This window comes from Grammomys surdaster, unplaced genomic scaffold (genome assembly GCF_004785775.1).
Source record: "Grammomys surdaster isolate TR1022 unplaced genomic scaffold, NIH_TR_1.0 126178, whole genome shotgun sequence".
Classification (NCBI taxonomy): Eukaryota; Metazoa; Chordata; class Mammalia; order Rodentia; family Muridae; genus Grammomys; species Grammomys surdaster.
Window position 1 is genome coordinate 3,452,191 of NW_021620984.1, and position 11,579 is coordinate 3,463,769.

General features: G+C 34.5%; 1 non-coding gene across 1 annotated transcript; it reads right to left on the reverse strand.

The window, feature by feature from the left end:
- Positions 1-8,329: 8,329 nt before the first annotated feature.
- Positions 8,330-8,432, reverse strand: LOC114612719. The gene has a single exon (XR_003710076.1). It is a non-coding gene; the product is annotated as a U6 spliceosomal RNA (small nuclear RNA).
- Between the last annotated feature and the right edge of the window lie 3,147 nt (positions 8,433-11,579).

Consider the following 11,579-nt stretch of genomic DNA (forward strand, 5'->3'; position numbering starts at 1 on the left):
TAGCATTGGTCAGGTAGGTATACTATGGTAGATACAGAGAGATATGTTCAGTGGCAATACAGGACTGAACTTCAGAAGTTTTTTTTTTTTTTTGGTTTTGTGTTTTTTAAATATGTTATGGCCTTGTTAATCAGGATTTGGCATAATGTTTGATTTCATCTGAAGGGTCATTAATTATCATTATATTTTTTTCTTTTAAAGCTTTCTGGGTTTTTTTGTTGTTGTTTGTCTATTTTTAACTGTGTGGGTTTTTTTATTGGATATTTGATTTATTTATATTTCAGATGCCATCCCCATTCCCCATTTACCCTTCCTAGAAACCCCCTATCCCATCTGCCACCCCCTTTTTGCTTTTATATCATTTTAATTACATGCAAGTATTAAGGTCAGTTCTAGGTTGAGGAACTAGCAATACTTAATAGATGCAAATAGTCAAGAAACAAACAAGATAATAAACCCAAATAGTCAAAGAACACACACAGCACCTCTTGTATATTCAACACATAAGTAACATTTTTTTGCTAAATGATTAACAAAAGTACCTGTCTTAACTTCTTGTGTCACAGCAATTGCAGAAGCAGCGGTGCTAGCAATTAATGTAATTAAAGCTTTTATACTAGTAATAATCAAGCCCACTACGCTCTTGCTTCTGCTTAAAGCCTGACTCTCTTCGTCCAGTACTTGTAAGCTTTTTTCAGATGACCAAGTTTCTGTGATACTCAGGGCAATTTTTTTTTCAGCTAAAGAACTTCCGATTTGATGCTCAATTGCTTCCATATATTTGTTGAATTTCCTTGGATTTCTACCACTATAGTGCTTACCATGAGCCTGTGAGCTATAGTCTTTATAGTTTCCCTCTGCTGTATTTCTTTCTCTCACACTGTATTGACTTATATTTCCATCCCTCTCTTTTGAAATGATGCATATTTATATTGTATATAGCTATATTGTATATTGCTATAGTTTATGCTACAACTTTTGAATTTGCTTTTATAGTGAGTTATAATTAAGTCATTGCCTTGAGTCTCCAGAGAGCATTTGAATTTGAATCTTTAAACTTTGCTTAGACTGTAGAAGACTTTTGAAATTGGACTAAATACATTTTGCTTCATGATATCACTACAAGCCTTTGAGAACCTATGTGGAATTTGGTGGGTTTAATGAAAAGGTAATTTATAGGCTTCTATATTTGAATATTTAGTCCCCTCACTAGTAGAGCTTTGAAGAAAGGAAAAGGATTATTGATGTCACTAGGGGCAGACTTTGAAGTTTCCAAAAGCCATATCATCCACAGGCTAACCCTTTGCCTGATGCTTGTGGATCAAAATGTAAACTCTCAAGCTAATGTTCTAGTGACATTCCTTCCTGATTGCTGCCATGTTACTTAACTCATTATCATGAACTCTAAATAATTCATGAAAGTGTAAGCCAAGACTAAGCTGTTTTTCTATAGGATTCCTTAGCGATGGTGTATTTTCACAGCAACAGAAAAGTAAACAAAAGCAACTTGGGAGAGATATTGTTAATTTCAGCTTATAATTGCAATCCAGCTGGATGGAAAGTCATGAAAAGAACTCAAGGCAGGAACTGAAGCAGAGGCTATTGAGGATATATCTTACTGGCAAGCTTGTCACGGCTTTCTCAATCTGCTTTCTTTTATAACTCTGGGTCACCTACTAGTGTTGGCAATACCCAAAGTGACCTGAGTCTTCTCCCACTAATCTTTCATTATGAAAATGACCAGCAGACTGGCCAGTATGCCTGTCTTATGGAAAAACTTTTCTCAATTGTGAGTCACTTTTAAGAATATATGTAATTATGGCAAGTTGATATAAACTAACAAACATATATATTGTATTTCTTAGTTACAGTATTGACATATTTCTGTTTAACCCATTTCATTGAATTTCTTTTAAATCCTCTATCTGAATTTCCCACTTCCTGATTATTGTCTTTTCATTTCATGTGTGGTTTCTTGAAAATGCTGATTGATATGCAGGTCACCTAGGTATTAAATGTTCAGGAATTGACTTGCATCTTCTGCATATGACTTGTGTTATTCCTGTCTTTCACTCACAGAGCTCTATAAAATATGGTGAGGAGCACCAGAAATCACTAATCCCACACTAAACCTAAAAATGGTGAAACTGAAGTCCAGGATCATCTTGCATCACAATAGACCACTTCAAACATTTGACAGCAAGTTAAAGGAACTGTGTGTGGTCTATCTGTAGGTCTGTGTATGCTTAGTTGTACTAGATACTTTATTCTTCTTTAGCAAGTGGATTTTTATTAGAAAATTCTGATTGTTTTCTTGCACGAGTGGGTGGAGCACTGACCCTCATTATACTGCCAGAGTTTAGGCTAGTACACTGGAAGCTGAATCTTTTCTGCTTGGCAGGTGAAGCATCTCAGTATGAAGGCATTGCCTTTGCAGTAGCTGTCATATAGCTTTCCCCAGTAAGGTGATTCAACCCACTGGACATGGTACCTGATTTTAGGATTAAGGCTTACATTTATTCTCTCTCTCTACCTTCCTCTGGGTGAAAACATCTCTTTCTGAATTGTGCTGCTTGGAGATATTGAAGGATATTTGGCATACCTTCTTTATTTTGATTGTTTTTTGGATAAAGTTCTATGCTTAGTTGTGGGGACTGAACTCAGAACCTGCTGTGCACAATGAGATATAGCTTCCCTCTCCCCTTTCTGTTTTGCTATCCTGAAGCCAAGAGCTCTGATCACTTTCACTAAGAATATTTTGTTGTTGGCTTGGTTCATATTTTGTTGTGTCAGCAGAAATTGCATGGAGATCTTGCAACAAGCTATCTTCTTCTGTGGTATGTATGTATGTATGTATGTATGTATGTATGTATGTATTTTTAACACAAAAAACCTTTTTAATTATTGAAAGTAAATGAAACTCTATAGTGGAAACTTTTGTTTCAGCTCATATTGCAATTTCTTGGAAGACACTTTGACCTGAGAATTATGCTAATTGTTAAGACAAGTAATCCTTTTGTTGGCTGAAGGTCATGATCTACTCTGAACCCCAGAAATATGTCCAGGACAAACCTGTCCTTAGTCTGACAATGGGAAACCCTTATGCATTCTTAAGTGAATGTCAAAGGTATTAAAAAAAATGTGTTAGTTAACTAATTACAATTCAAAGACTAGTTTCTGATACATTATGAGTAAAATGATTCATTCTTTTCAATTTAGAAAGATAATTCTCTAAAAATGATTCACTATTGGTTTAAATCATGTTCATAACACCTTTACTTTTCAACTTAAATCATAAAAAAGAAAACTTTCCTAAAATCATTTCTCTAGTGTGGAAATTAGAAAAAGAAAATGCTTTTTCCCCCATTCGTTTATTCATAAGGACAACACTGAAAAAGTCTCTCCATTGTGACAGAAACATCATTGCATTTAGACATGACCTAATTTCCCACTAAAATAAGAGTTCCATCTACCATACCAGAAGCTTAATATTCACTTATTCTTACTTTTTTTCTTCAGCCAATTCTTACATCCTTTTTCCGAAAAGTACAATAATTTATTTCAGTTTCTTTCCTCTTTATAACATTTACTCTTGTCTTGCTTGAGATACTGTTCAACTAGGCTTATTAATAAAAACTACTCGCTACCTCTTAAAATTAAATAGCTAAAACAAACATTAAAATTAATACCATGTGATATATCAATAGTAAAGAGGTAAATGCTAAATTTTCTTTTGAATTATGGGCAGGTAGTGCTATAGATAATTTTAAAGCACATTTTGAATATAAAATTTAAACAAATATATCTGAACAATAAAGTGGTATTGTTTTTAAATAATTTTCCACCTAACAATAATACAGTAATAAATTATTTTAATGTTACTTATCTATTTTGCATGCATGTCTTTGTATGTATCTGTGTATAGAAGGAAGGGCTTATACACATCTCAATATTCATGTAGCTGTTAAAGTATAATTCTGTGTAGTCATTTTTCACCTTCTATTAAGCCTGAATGTTGGTTTATAGGCTGCTTGACAAGCCCCTCACCAGGGGATCTTGCTGGAACTACTGCCTACTCTTAAATTAATATTTTTTAAAGATTAGTGACAAATGACATCACATTCCAATGTTCATATTTCCATATAGGCATATTGACTTAACTGGTACATTTCTCATACTTAGAAGTATATATAAAATGATGAAGGTAAGAAACTGAGAAATTAGATTTTAAGCAAAAACTCATAAATTTTATTAATTGTCACTTGGTTTTTAAAGTTTTGACCACAGTAAGTTTTACTTCTCTGTGTAAGTTTAGTTGTCTATATTATTAAAAAAAAAAAAAAACAAATACCACACAAACTTAAAAAGCCCACTACACAAAATCTCTAATATCCTCTTAGTTCTGCAGTTAAAATATAACCTACAACTGTTGCAAGATTTATGGCACAGTGTTCTACCTTTTCTGATACAATAAAAATGACAGAAATAAAAATTGTCATTATTGCCAAGTAAAGCTTAATTGTAACAGCCTCTCTTTGGGCTTCTAGTGTGAACTTTAGGTGTGAATAGAGAAATAATTACAGAACTGGGTGATTGGTACATGTAATTAAGCATTCTTGATCATATTATGTTTTGTTTTATTAGTATCTCATTTCTAGTCTTATAATATGACTTCAGAGATATCATACTCAGTACTCTGAAATAATTGCTCCATTTGGTGATTGTCATCTGAGATCTGTCTACAAAACAGTGATTTTTGTAACTCAAGGCCAGTGTCACTACACAGAGATAATGATAACTAGAGGATTTATATCCCTTCCAAGGATATTGAAAAAGTGTATAACAAAATATCCTTCTTTGTATCATCATTGAAACACTAGCCTTGAGGTGGGCAGAGAGAGGCTCTGTATCACCAGTCACACCTTGAGTGACTGTCATCCCTATATGTCTCCATAAACCAGAGTCTCATTCAAATATACACATTCAGAATAAGTAAAGGAGTGCAGAGCTATTAATCTTAGTTTTGATTTCTGTTCCATCTCTTTATGAGACCATGTGAGAATCCATTGCAAGAAAAAGGTTTTTTTATCCCCTCCTTGTATTTGAATAGTTCTTAGTGTTTAGAGAATTGTAGTAGTACCCAATTGGACTTCGATATGTTCCTGGTTAAGGGATAAGCTATCACATGAGAAATGGATGAACTAAATTGTGGAAGCTTATCTATCTATCTATCTATCTATCTATCTATCTATCTATCTACCATGAGAGAGAAAGATTGAAGCTTAAAATTGGAAGTACTGTTATAAACCAGAACGCAAGAAAAATCCAAATTACAATACATCTAGAAAAAAATATATTCTGAATATGATTATTTTTAGAAACTTCCATGACTATGAATTACCAAAAGAATTGTATTTAGATCCATCAGAAATAGACACATCTCTTGTCCGTATTTAAATATGATTTGATAACACATTAAATAAATGTGTTATTTGTCAAAAGAAAATACTTTAATTTAAACCTTAGTGCAGGGGTGTCTTTTAGAATTGCCTACAGGCTTGTTTAGTACAATAGCTTTAGTGCCTATTGGTCATATTTAAGAGTTCATTCTCTTTACTGTCTCTCCTTTAATTAATCTATGAAAAAATTTCATCCTACATATATAGCTCAAACTGTCTTTGAATTTAGATTATTCAAATGTAGCTTCCCAGGTGCAAGGAAAACAGGTATTTGTACCATGCGGAACATGGCTATATTTCATCTGTGGCAAGATCCAAACCAACTGTGGAAAATGTTTTCTGATGGTCTAATTGGCTGTTCTCCAATTGGAATATATAGGTTACATTGATATGATATATATATCATATCAATGTAACCTATATATTGGGGTAGGTTTAGTATTGGATAACCAACTTTTGTGCTCTTCCCTGAGAAGACTCTTTCTTCCAGAGGACCAGGATGTTTCCTATGAGATTTCATCTATAAATGTCTAAAAATCTCCATGTATGAAATATCACTCATCAGCACAGTTTTCTAAGACCTGCATAAGAACAACACCAATAGAAAATGAAACTTTTTTACAATGACATTCTCCAAGTGTGAGACATTCTTATTACTTTATTATCAGGGTGGTTCTATACGGAGTACACAATATCTATCCACATGCCTGCTTAGAATAACCACTGAGATAATAATAGTAGGAGTTCACAATGATAGAGCTAAAAATACTCATCACCACATCACAGAAATATTATGTAGAGATAGCCAGATTTGGAATTTATTTTAATTTTTTAAAATTATCTATTCACTATGTTTTGTGATATCATTTCCGTTCCTTAAATACTCCCAAATGCTTTCTATACCCATTTAATTCATATTCCATCCCACTAAAACAAAACAATATGCAACCCAAAACAGCACACATGAACACACAGACACACAGACACAGAAACACACACACACACACACACACACACACACACACACACAAAGGATCTACTTTAATAAGTGTTGAGTGAAACATTGATCTATGTGTTCCCATACATTATAATAGCTATTTTCATTCAGCAGAATTATTATTGTAGGTTTTTCCCTCTTAGGTCCCATCACCTATATATGTAGACTTCTGTTCTTGGCATATTAGCACCATCAACAATAGATTACATCTGCAGAAGTAGGCCTTAAATCCAATTAAAAACAAAATCGTTTCTTAACTCCCATAATTTTTGTCTTAATATTGTTCCACCTTATCTAGCAGGCAGGACACTGTTATATAGGTCATAAAATTTATGGCTGTTTGATATCAACCATGTTTCTCCTCTGGTAGCAAAGTCCCTTCCAGCATCATGAACTTTATAGTGGGAGTAAATCTTCTACTTGAGCACCAGTTGGAATAACACATGATGGTTGGTGACAGAAGTATCTCCAGCAGTAGTGTCCTTCCCTTAGGTAGTAGTCACCAATAGTATGCAATATTCAGAGCAGTGTCTATGGGACTGTTTTTTTGTCTATGATTCAAAAAAACTGTAATTAGTTCTCACTACTGAAGGTTTTAATTTGTAGTAAAGCATGTCACCTTGTGGCATTTAAATCCCTGATTGTAGGTTAACTTCACTCACATTACTTTTATCTGTGTACATATGTTAGAAAACTTCTATAGTTTATTTTGATATGATTTTTCAAAACCCTTTAGTACTACTAACATGTCTTCTTAAAATTTATTTTTTAAGACTTACTATAGGCTCAAAGAAACAGCAATAAATATATTTAATATACAAGGAAGTCGGTAATAATTAGCACCAATGCTACACGAAAACATTTTATGTGTAAAATTGTGCTTTACTTTTGATACTCAATTTAGAATCTTTGATTCATCAGGGTAACTCTATGTATATGACTCTGACTTTTAGTAGGTGTGCTGGCTTAACAAAATCAGCATTTTCAAGACCTTACAAGTTTATCAGACAGGGCAAGTGACCACAAATAGAGATATTTTATGATGAATAAGTTCACCTCGCATAAATAAAATTATATTATGTAGTCAAAGCAAACAGATGTATAATGGGACTTAAAAAACACAAATATACACACGGCTTTTGTGTATAATTGTAGTAGCAGAGAATATAAGAGACAGAAATATCAAAACTTATTAAACATTTTCTGTATCAAAATTCCAGCTGCATTACATAATGGATAAATTGTGGCCTTATTGGATTATCCTGCTTGTATTAAATCTACCTATTTTTATTTTATAAACTTTCCTCTAACTTTTATCTAAAGTTGTACTAATCCATTAACCCCCCCACCCCAAAACATGCATACTTTTTTTACTTAGGCATGTCAATTGTGGTATATGAATCTAAATTAATTCTGTGTGTAGGCAGAGTTCTTAGTTATTGTTTTTAAAAAGTTAACATAAAAAGAAAGTTATGCGATCCTTGATTTTGCTGACTCTGGCTGTTAATTTCTTTCAAAAACTTAACAAAAGGAACAGAAAACACAAGTAGTCATCTTGGTAAATTGAAAAAAAAACTTTGATCTTTAGACTATTTTTTTAATGTTACCAAGAATAGATAAATTTTTTATGAAGCGCTTGTTGTCTTAAATATATAGCATCGTGTTTGAGGTTGACACTACTTTTTAAACTTGGACCTTTGATTTTTTTTCTTATATCTTCTTATTTTTACCAGTTTAAATACCTATGTAACCTTCAAAATAACCTTCCTCTTTAGGTAATTGCTAGGTCAGCCACTTTCATCAACTTTATTCAAAATAATGGAATTTGACTCTTTACCTACTCTGACATTTTTAAGCAAGATTTTACTTTGCTTAAAACTGAATTTGTGCATTTGCGTGTCATCTTTGCACAGGGACAATGCTAATCTTCTCTGTATCATTCCAATATTAGTATATGTGCTGTTGGATATTAGCCCAAAATCTCACAAAACCCAAGATGCAACTCACAGACCACATGAAACTCATGAAGAGGAAAGACCAAAGTGTGGGTGCTTTGGTCTTTCTTAGAAGGAGTAACAAAATACTCAAGGAAGCAAGTATGGAGACAAAGTGTGAGACAAACTGAAGGAGGGGACATCTGGAGACTGTTCTACCTGGGTATCCATCCCATGTGCAGTCGCCAAAGGTAGTGCATGCTGACTGGAGCCTGATATAGCTGTCTCCTTAGAGGTCTGGCAGAGTCTGACATATTCAGAGAGGATGCTCACAGCTAACCATTGAATTAATCATGGGATTCCCAATGGAGGAGCTAGAAGACTGAAGGAGCTGAAAGCGTTTGAGGCCCCATGAGGAGAGCAACAATACCAAACAACCAGAGCTCCTAGGGTCTAAACCACCAACTTTGGAGCACATAGGGAAGGACCTATGGTTCCAGCTATATATGTAGGGGAGGATGACCTTGTGGGGCATTTGTGGGAGAAGAGATTCTTGGTCCCATGAAGGCTGGACTCTTAGTGTGGGGGAATTAGAAGGTGGGGAGGAGGGAGTGGGGTGGTTGGTGGGGACACATCCTCATAGAAGCTGGAAGAAGGGGGATAGGATAGGGGGTTCCTGGGTGGGGAAGTGATGAGGTAAGGGAATAACATCTGAAAAATAAATAAAATATCCAATAAAAAACCTGAATTTACATTTCATCCTTCATCAAAATAGATTTCCTTTATGCATTATTCTTCTTTATCCAAAGAACATTTCTTTGTCTATATTATTTTCATATCCTTTTCTCCTGTTTCTTGCTTTGTTTTCCCTTTATTTTTATCATATTTTGAAACACTATTTTTCTTTAATTCTTTCTTATTTGTTCATTTACTCATTGTCTTACTTATTTACATGTTTTGTTGTTGTTTGAGGCAGGAATAACCCTGTAACTTTGGCTAGCTTGAAAATAGCAATGGAAACCAAACTGGCCTAGAATACATAAAGTTCTACATGTCTTTGCTTCCTGACTACTGGGATTAAAGGTGTGTACCATAAAACCAGGTTATAAGTAACCTACTTTATTCCTTCTCTCAATAAAATAAAATTATATCCAATAATCATAGTTCTTAAAAATGATCTAAGATGAAAGCAATAAATTTATACATCTACTGAGGAAATATTTAATTTAGTTAAGTATATGTTTCTTCTTAAAGGATATGGGATTCAAAAGTACTCAATATTGTACTTAAGGAATACAAATTTCATTTTTTCCAGGGAATTTTTCCTTCTGTTGAAAATAGATCTTTTTCTTATGTGATATATTCCAATTATAGTTTCTTCTCTCAGTACTTTGCTTAGTCTTTCCCTCTCTACACAAATCCACTAGATCCATGTATTTATTGATTTTCAATAGAAAACAAACTGGCATGGAGGAAATAATAAAAAAGTAAATTATAATAAGCAAAACCCAAAACTAGTACATCATAATAGAACAAAATAAACGAATGGAAGGTAAAGAGTTCCACAAAAGGTGTAAACTTTTATGGTACATACATATACTCAGGAATCTCAGAAATCTCATACAAAACACACTATTGTTGTTCTTCCCATGGGGCCACAAGCCCCTTCAACTCCTTCAGTCTTCTCTCTAACTCCTCCACTGCGGACCATATGGTCAGTTTGATGGTTAGATGAAAACATGCTAAATTAATTAGTCATAATGTATTAAAAATAGAAGGGAAAAAAAGAACACTGTAATGTAAAATAAAAATGAGATAAATGTGATAGAATCTCTGACACAAAATTATGAGATAAAGACCATCCAATGGTACTGTTAAATTTCTTTTCCTCTAGTCATCGACCATTGAGCATGCTTGCCTAAATTTAAGAGTAGCTTGTTTCTCCAGTGAGACTCATTTGGAGGAAACTAAATTTGCATGATAGTGGTTATCATTTGGAGACAGCTTCTTGGTTATGGATGGGACTAGGTCTCCTCCTTTTTGCTCTAGGTGTCTATCTGGTTTAGATCCCTGTGGGCAGTGTGAATGGTGCCTCAGTCTCAAGGAGTTCATAAGTGAATTGATCCTGTTGGTTTAGAGGATCTCATTTTTCTGGGATTCTTGTGTCTCCTATGGTTTTTAGACTTTTTCCACTTCCTCTTCCACATGGTTCTCTGCGGTGAGGGATTTAATATAGACATCAAGCATAGAGCTGAGTATTAGAAAGTTTCACATTTTCTACATGTCTGGCAGTAGATCTCTGTATTTGTTCATGTACACTGCAGTACGAAGCTTATCTGATGATGACTGAGCAAGATGCTTGTCTATGAATATAGAACAATGTCTGTAGGAGTCATTTTACTGCAACTTATCTTTTTATTTTCTTCTATTTCCTTCAGATACCTAGTTTCAGGTATGGGTCCATCTCATAGAGTGGGTCTAAAGCCAAATCAGATATTGTTTGGTTACTCCTACAAGTTTTGTTCCACCACTCCACTAATATAATCAGGAAGGGAGCACACCATTGTAGATCAAAGTGTTAGTAGCTGGGTTAGTGTTTACATTTTTTTCCTTTGGCAGGATGCAAAACACCTTCTGTCTCAAAGATGCTATAAAATAGGGGTGAAGGCTCTATCTAGGCATCACATTGACTTCTCCATGTTCAATGAGTTGTATATATGTTGTCTTCAGAAAGGGTCTTTAACACCAATTTGTGGAGGGCACCTCTTAGCCTTGGTAAAAGTCTACGTTGTTTAAACAGGAGTCTGATATTGTTGTCTCCTGAGAGGCTCTTCCAGGGACTGGCAAATATAGAGGTAAATGCTTGTAGCACAGCTTCCCCAAAGGAGGAGTTAGAGAAAGAAATGAAGAAGCTGAAAGGGTTTAAACCCATAGGAAAAACAATATCAACCCACCAGATTCCCCCACCCCAGAGTTCCCAGGAACTATACCACCAACCAAAGAGTACACATGGAGGATCCCATGGCTCCAGCTACATGTGTAGCATAGGATGGCCTTGTTGGACATCAATGGGAGGAGAGGCCATTGGTCCTGAGAAGACTCCATGCCCCAGTATAGAGGAATGCCTGGGTAAGGAGGCAGGAATGGGTGGGCATGTGGCTGATAAGGTGGCAAGGGAGGATGGGATAG